This window comes from Triticum dicoccoides, chromosome 7A, assembly GCF_002162155.2.
Source record: "Triticum dicoccoides isolate Atlit2015 ecotype Zavitan chromosome 7A, WEW_v2.0, whole genome shotgun sequence".
Classification (NCBI taxonomy): Eukaryota; Viridiplantae; Streptophyta; class Magnoliopsida; order Poales; family Poaceae; genus Triticum; species Triticum dicoccoides.
Genome location: NC_041392.1, coordinates 3505862 through 3514483, shown reverse-complemented (window position 1 = coordinate 3514483; position 8622 = coordinate 3505862). Strand labels below are relative to the sequence as shown.

At 45.7% G+C, this 8622-nt stretch overlaps 1 pseudogene; it reads left to right on the top strand.

The window, feature by feature from the left end:
* Positions 1-2213, top strand: part of LOC119328307 — a 3556-nt pseudogene extending 1343 nt beyond the window's left edge.
* The last annotated feature ends 6409 nt before the right edge of the window (positions 2214-8622 follow it).

Here is an 8622-nt window from a genome sequence, read left to right as displayed (position 1 = left end):
ATATTGAAAATTTGTAGTATAATACTTTCTATATATGATGCAGTAGTAATATACTGCAATATGATACTTTTTGCAAGGGGTGCTCTTGAATATTGAACTTACTGATTACTAGTTAATTAAACGTGGCAACAAACTTAAACATGCCAGAGTAAGCTCTAAGCAACACAAGACAATAGAGTCACGTTCACAACGGTCAACGGCTATATGGAAGTTGTCTGAATTTGCAATTTGAGTAAGTCAATTCCATGGGAGAAGGAAGAAGAGGTGAGGTGAGGCGGGGCTCTGTGTGCTCATGCCGGGAACGAGTAGAAACCGGAGACGATGTGGCATCTCAGGCGGAGGTGACTTCGGGAGTTGACATGTGCGGGTAGGGGCAAGGTTTGGAGTTTCGAAATGACAGGTCCAAATTTTGAAAATTATTTCGGGCAAATCAACGAATTATTTGTTTGAATTTGAAAAAAATAAATTTGAACAGCTAGCAAGAACAAAATGTAGCACAGAATGGACGAAACACCATTTCGGTCATTATGGTTAATTCGTTAATCAGCTAGCAACTGATTCGAACTTTAGATGCTGAGTTAAGAAGAAAAGTGATCTATTGCTGCGGTACTGAAATAGATGTGAATATTCAATGATCCATGTTCTTTTTACACATAAATTTAAACCAACCAAATTGTTTTGAGCAACATGTTCGCCCACCCTTGAAATCATCAAAATTTCGATCAAATTTTTAACCTTGGTAGGGGGAGAGGGGCTTATAGTATATTCCCGGCCGGATTAGATATCGCCCTTGTCGGAGGCGGGGACGGTGCAGCGAACAGCAGCGAGGCACGCCAAAGAGAAGGGGATGTGGAATGGTTCGAGGACAAGGAAAGCTGGAGGAAAAAGAAAAACATAAGCCTGGCTGTTAGAAAGCTGGAGGACAAATCAACTTACTCGAAGTAAAATTCCAGGCTCGGTTAGCGTAAAAGAAACTTATAAGTACCACAAGTATGACTTTCATGTCTGTCTTTCAAAATGTTATAAATCCAACTTTCAAGGAAATCGACTTGTCGAACAGGCGACTCAAGTATGACTTTAATTATGTTATGAATTGACGGCCTTGAACAACATGTATGTTTAATTCGATGGGTCATTTATTCCTTCAGGTGAGGATGCGGGTGGATCAGATCCGCCAGGCAGGGCCGTCGAAACCCGTGAACCTGAGCGTCATGTTCCACGGCCTGACCAACAGCATCATTGCGCGGGCGGCATTCGGGAAGACGCCGAAGAAGTCGCCAGAGTTCCTGGCCGCCGTCACGTCCGGGGTGCGCCTGGCGAGCGGCTTCGACATCCCCGACCTCTTCCCGGAGTGGACGACAGTGCTCGCCGCACTCACCGGCATGAAGCGCAGGCTCCAGGGCGTCCACAAGACGGTGGACGCATTCCTGGAGGAGATGATCAACGAGAGGAACGCCGCCCGCGCTGACAAGATCAAGGTCGGCGGAACCGAGAAGGTGGACGAGAACCTCATCGTGCTCATCGGCCTGCAGGAGGGAGGCGGCCTTGGGTTCGAGCTCGACAACAGCAGGATCAAGGCCGTCATCCTGGACATGTTCGCGGCAGGCACGGGGACGGCAGGGTCGTCGACGGAGTGGGGGATGTCGGAGCTGATGCGGAACCCGCTGGTGATGAAGAAGTTGCAGGGCCAAATCCGGGAGGAGTTCAAGGGTAAGGCCGTGGTGACGGAGGCCGACCTGCAGGAGAGCAACCTCCGGTACTTGAAGCTGGTGATCAAGGAGGCGCTCCGGCTGCACCCGCCGGGGCCCCTGCTGGTGCCCCGGGAGAGCATTGGCAGCTGCGAGCTGCAAGGGTACACGGTCCCTGCCAAGTCGCGCGTCGTCATCAACGTGTGGGCCATCGGACGGGACCCGGCGTACTGGAAGGAAGCCGAGGAGTTCCAGCCCGAGCGGTTTGAGGACGGCGCCGTGGACTTCACCGGCAACAATTTCGAGTTCGTCCCGTTCGGCGCCGGCCGCAGGATGTGCCCCGGCATCAACTACGCGCTCGCCGTCATGGAACTTGCCCTCGTCGGTCTGCTCTACCACTTTGACTGGTCGCTGCCGGAAGGCGTTTCCGAGGTCGACATGGAGGAGGCTCGTGGCCTCGGCGTGCGCCGCCGCACGCCGCTGATGCTCATCGCCACGCCCTTCGTCCCGGCCGCCCTGGCGTAGCTACGTTTGCTTGCAGTGCAACTACACATGCATGTGTGTTCGTCCGTATAGTAAGTGTGCGACAAGTGACGTCCTCCAGTGGAGACACCATGTTGTCGACTGCACATGCATCCAATGTCTTGGCTTGTGGGTGCGTTCATAACGGTGATATGTGCGTGTATGTAGGCATCTTTATTATACCTTGTTAAAAGAAATTATTCACGAAGATTTTATTTCGGTTGTGGTCTGATGCTCGTAAGCATGTTCTGTACGTGTCTTCCTAAATTCTAAAAAGTGCATACACACTAATTAGAGGAAACGAGCGGCGGTCTTATCGCACGCATGCATGTAGTTTTGTGGTCTAAATTTTGTCTTTATTCGTGACGTGGCATGTACTACTAGGATGGTCATATGGGCAAGACACCACATTATTCCATGGATGCGCATGTCCATTTATTCGGGTTTTCAAATTTTTAAAAAGCCATATCTTTTAAACCGTGCTTCCAAATTTAGATCCGTTTTCACTATTAGAATTCTCGCGACGAGATCTTTGAAATTAGATCCCGCATGGGTATGTTTTGACGAATTTTTTTTGATGCCAACTTTGATGCTATATTGTGCAACTCTATTACTGTATTGTGCAACTTTATTACTACATCGTGCAACTTTTTTCCAAAACTAATGTTTGGAGAGCTGCACCTTCGTATGAGGTTGCAACCTAGCAACCACGACAACTTTGATGTGCAACTAGTCTATTGCCTCGACGAAAGTCGATGTGTAACCTCCTCTTGTAATATAGTTTAGTTGCACACACATTGATGTTTAGTTGGCTTGTAATGTAGTCTAGTTGCACACACATTGATGTTTAGTTGGCAGGAAGACTAGTTGCACACACATATGCTCAGTTGGCTTGTAATTTAGTCTAGTTGCGCACATATTGATGTTTAGTTGGCAGGACACTAGTTGCACACACATATGCTCAGTTGGCGCGGCAATCTAGTCTAGTTGCACACCACATTGATGTTTAGTTGGCAGGACTTTTTTAACACACACGCATATGCTCAGTTGGCGCGGCAATCTAATCTAGTTGCACACACATTGATGTTTAGTTGGCAGGACTAGTTCGTCAAAACATCCTCATGCGCGATCTAGTTTCGAAGAGCACGTCGCGTGGATTCTAGCGGTGAAAACGGATCTTAATTCCGACAAGCGGATTAAAAGTTATGCTTTTTTAGTTTTTGAAGCCACAAATTAAATACATCAAAGAATAAAACGCATACACCGAAGGGATAGTTGTGCAGACATTTAAAGACCAGGTGAAAAACTTTCTTAATTAGAATGATTAATTAGGAAAGAGGACAAAAAAATTTAAAATAGCCGGCCGCCACGCAGCGCTAAAGGGCAGCTGTTTGCCCGCTAGACGCATCCTAGTTTGTTTTACATCTTGCATGTGACAAAATAACTGCCTGACATTGGGGAGTTGCAGACGGGGAAAGAACAATAGGTAGCCGCCGCCAGTGCCGTGCCTGATCCTCTGGATGCCTGGTTGTAGAAGTAGTTTTCTTTTGTGAGTCTAAACACACTTTATTATTACTCAATAATGTTCATAGGAATACATTGAAGATCTGATCGGTTTAAAAGCCACACATGGTGCCCAAAATCCAGACCGAAAGCGTGCTTAGCGAGGCTATATGCCTCGAGGTTGGAGGCTCTACCTTCAAAGATGAAGGAACAATCATTAATCATTCTTGCCGCCTCTACTATCTCCTTGACAATGCTTGTATACATTCCCCCAGTTTGGTTATGTATATCCGTGACGACACCCTGACAGTCCGAGGCGATAATCACATGCGATAATGCTAGGTCTGAAGCTAGAGCAAGCGCCTCACAGCAAGCTAGAGCTTCTAGCGTCGGCGGGTCTGTAATTCCATGAATTCTGATGACAGATGAGCCCAAGTAAACTCCCGCCGAATCCCTACAGACCGCACTAAAAGAACCTTCATTCTGATTTCTAGCAACAGCCCCATCCACTCTTATTTTAACAAAACCAGGTGGCGGAGGAATCCAATGTTGGACATGACGCTGATTTGCCACTGTTCCTGTATGAACCCGCTTGGGCTTGCACTCTTCTAGTTCCCGGATGTATTTCATAATGAAATTATGTGTAGAAAATGGGCTTTGGAAAATATCTGCATGCAGGACTTGTCTCCTTGAGTACCAAAGTGCACAAAGGGTTACTGCAACTTGAATAAACTCAGTCGTGGATAGCATGTACAGCAAGGCAAATAGCCATCTTTTGGCATCAGGTTCCCTTGCATTGTTCAAAGCTTCTACCAGGTCAGGATCCTGTAAAGCCCAAACGCATCACGCAATAGTGCAGTGCAGCAAGGAGTGTTGCCAGGAGTCTTCGGAGCCGCACAACCCACATCTAGTGGTGGTCGACATGTTCCGGTGGTGGCGTACATCCGATGTAGGGATTGACTGGTGAGAAAGTCTCCATAAGAAGACCTTAACTTTTGATGGGACGTTGACCTTCTAGAGTTTACCCCATAGCTTAGACTCCCGTTCATTATTAGAGTTATCTGACCGCCCTTCAAGCCATGCCTCTCTCTGCATTTTTGTCTCAGCAAGCATAGGTAGGCGGACCTTATGGTGAAAACTTCATTTTTCTCATGAACCCACGACCAAAATTCATCGATCCAGCGACTCGTGGGTTGGGCCTCCTGGTGCGTTGTGGGCGCGGGTCTACCATAGATGTGTGTAAGTCACTGTTTGCTGGGACCTGATTGGCAGAGTTGTTGACATCCCCTCTCCTGGCTTGACCCCAAGCCTCTGCTACAGGAAACCGAGCGCAAAGAGCTTCCTTGTCTTCCCACGAGTCCGGCGCTGCTGCAGGATTGGACCAGCGCACCAGGACTTTCTCCATCATAGTTTCACGGTGCTTGCGCCATCGGTAATCAATAATCGATGCTGGAACAGAAGGAATGTCAGAACACTCTGGAAGGTTGGTAGTCGAAGAAGTAAGGATCCGTGCACGCCGCAACTGCGACACATGGAAGACAAGGTGCACTTGAGTGTTCTGGTAGCTGCAACTTGTAGACGACTTCATTGATACGCGCAATGATGCGATACAGTCCAAAGAATCAGTACGAGAGCTTGTGGTTGGCTTTGTTTGCCACAGACGTCTGTATGTAAGGTTGGAGCTTGAGGAAGACTTGATCACCTACATTGAAGGCTCGGAAAGATCTCTACTTGTCTGCTTGTTGTTTCATGAGATTGCGAGCACAGTGAAGGTGCTGTTGTAGGAGATGTTGTATCGTAGCCCTTTCATCGAGCCACGAGCGAAGAGCGGGAACAGAGCAGGCCGAGGTTGTTGTGAGCCCTCATTGCCGGGGCTCGTGCCCGTACATAGCTCGGAAAGGAGACATACCAATAGTTGAGTGGAACGACGAGTTGTACCAATATTGTGCCAAAGGAATCCAGTAGCTCCAGCGACGAGGACAGGCTTGAGTGAAGCACCCGAGGAATGTCTCGAGACATTGGTTGACTCACTCCGTCTGCCCGTCTGTTTATGGGTGATTGCCAATACTCATCTGCATACCGGTGCCAGGATATTTGAAGAATTCTTGCCAAAAGTGGCTTGTGAAGATGGGGTCACGATCTGATATGATTGCCCCAGGAAAGCCGTGCAGGCAATAGACGTGATTCATGTAGAGCAGGGACACTTTTGATGCCGTGTAAGGATGAGAGAGAGCCAAGAAATGGGCGAACTTGGTGAATTTGTCCACGATAACCGGTATGCAATTGGCGTGTCCAGACTAAGGCAATCCATCAATGAAATCCATGTTGATGAATTCCCACGACTCCTTGGGCACAAGCAAGCGCTCGAGCAGACCTGGGTAGGCAGCTCTATCAGGATTGGCATGTTGACATACCTGGCAACACTTCACATATTAGAGGATGTGAGTTTTCATTTTGGGCCATGCGAACAGTTGACGTGCATATTAGTTGTTGTCTCCTCCCTTTGTCCCTCCACCAAGAAAAGGCGGTTAGGGTTCCCTAGAAAAAAAATGGTCAAATGTGAAGCACATTAGTGCCGGTTTGAATTTGAGCCGGCACTTCCAACGGCTAGGCGGGCGTGCATCATTAGTACCGGTTCGTGGGAAACCTTTAGTACCGGTTCATACCACGAACCGGTACTAATGAGGCCAGTGCGGCTGTGGTCAGGTTGGGGCCCCCACGAAGACCTTTAGTACCGGTTCATGGCATGAACTGGTACTAGAGTTTCTTAGTAAGCTGATTTTTAGTCCCACCTCGCCAAGAGAGAGGCAGTATGAGCGGTTTATAAGCCGTGAGTGCAAAGACAGTGACGAAGAGGCGCAATGCTCACCTGCACGTTGATTAGCTTCAAGCCTTTCGAAATAGCATATATTGCACTGAGCTATGTGCAGTGCAGTCTACACTATTCCGAAAGGCTTGAAGCAAATTAACCAGCATTGCACCTCTTTTTTATTTTTAATAATTTATTTGAACTCCGGACTTCTTGTGTTCCGTATGCAGCATTCAAAGCGACGTCATCAATTTCCAACATGTTCTGACATCATTTGTTGTTTTTCAGTCATTTACCTAATTGTTTAGAGAGCTAAATGATCGTGAAATTGAAAATCACTACAAAATGAACTGTGAAAATGTTGAAATTTAGCATGGTATCATCATTTCACCCGCATAGCATGTACGAAAGAGTAGAGAGGGTCACGGTAAAAACTGGACGCACTTCGTGTACAAACTAGACAATCTCTTTCGGAGTATCAGGGTTTCGGACGAGAACTCATCTGTTACATGAGAACTTCAATGTTTTTTAAACTTATTTGAACTCCGGACTTCTGTTGTGTTCAGTATGCAGCATTCAAAGTAACGTCATCAATTTCCAACATGTTTTGACATCATTTGTTGTTTTTCGGTCATTTACCTAATTGTTTAGAGAGCTAAATGACCGTGAAATTGAAAATCACTACAAAATGAATTATGAAAATGTTGAAACTTGGCATGGCATCATCATTTCACCCGCATAGCATGTGCGAAAGAGTAGAGAGGGTCACGGCAAAAACTGGACGCACTTCGTGTATAAACTGGACAAACTCTTTCGGAGTATCAGTGTTTCGGACGAGAACTCATCTGTTAAACGGGCACTTCAATGTTTCTTAAACTTATTTGAACTCCGGACTTCTTTTGTGTTCAGTATGCAACATTCAAAGAGACGTCATCAATTTCCAACATGTTCTGACATCATTTGTTGTTTTTCAGTCATTTATCTAATTGTTTAGAGAGCTAAATGACCGTGAAATTGAAAATCACTACAAAATAAACTCTGAAAATGTTGAAACTTGGTATGGTATCATCATTTCACCCGCATAGCATGTGCGAAAGAGTAGATAGGGTCACGGCAAAAACTGGACACACTTCGTGTACAAACTGGACAAACTCTTTCGGAGTATCAGGGTTTCGGACGAGAACTCATCTGTTACATGGGCACTTCAATGTTTTTAAACTTATTTGAACTCTGGACTTCTTTTGTGTTCAGTATGCAGCATTCAAGGCGACGTCATCAATTTCCAACATGTTCTGACATCATTTGTTGTTTTTCGGTCATTTACCTAATTGTTTAGAGAGCTAAATGACCGAGAAATTGAAAATCACTACAAAATGAATTCTGAAAATGTTGAAACTTGGCATGGTATCATCATTTCACCCGCATAGCATGTGCGAAAGAGTAGATAGGGTCACGGCAAAAACTGGACGCACTTCGTGTATAAACTGGACAAACTATTTCGGAGTATCAGGGTTTCGGACGAGAACTCATCTGTTACACGGGCATTTCAAAGTTTTTTAAACTTATTTCAACTCTGGACTTCTTTTGTGTTTAGTATGCATCATTTAAAGCGACGTCGTCAATTTCCAACATGTTCTGACATCATTTGTTGTTTTTTGGTCATTTACCTAATTGTTTAGAGAGCTAAATGACCGTGAAATTGAAAATCACTACAAAATGAATTCTGAAAATGTTGAAACTTGGCATGGTATCATGATTTCACCCGCATAGCATGTGTGAAAGAGTAGATAGGGTCACGGCAAAAACTGGACGCACTTCGTGTATAAAATGGACAAACTCTTTCGGAGTATCAGGGTTTCGGACGAGAACTCATCTGTTACACGGGCACTTCAATGTTTTTTAAACTTATTTGAACTTTGGACTTCTTTTGTGTTCAGTATGCAGCATTCAAAGCGACATCATTAATTTCCAACATGTTCTGACATCATTTGTTGTTTTTCGGTCATTTACCTAATTGTTTAGAGAGCTAAATGACCGTGAAATTGAAAATCACTACAAAATGAATTCTGAAAATGTTGAAACTTGGCATGGTATCATCAT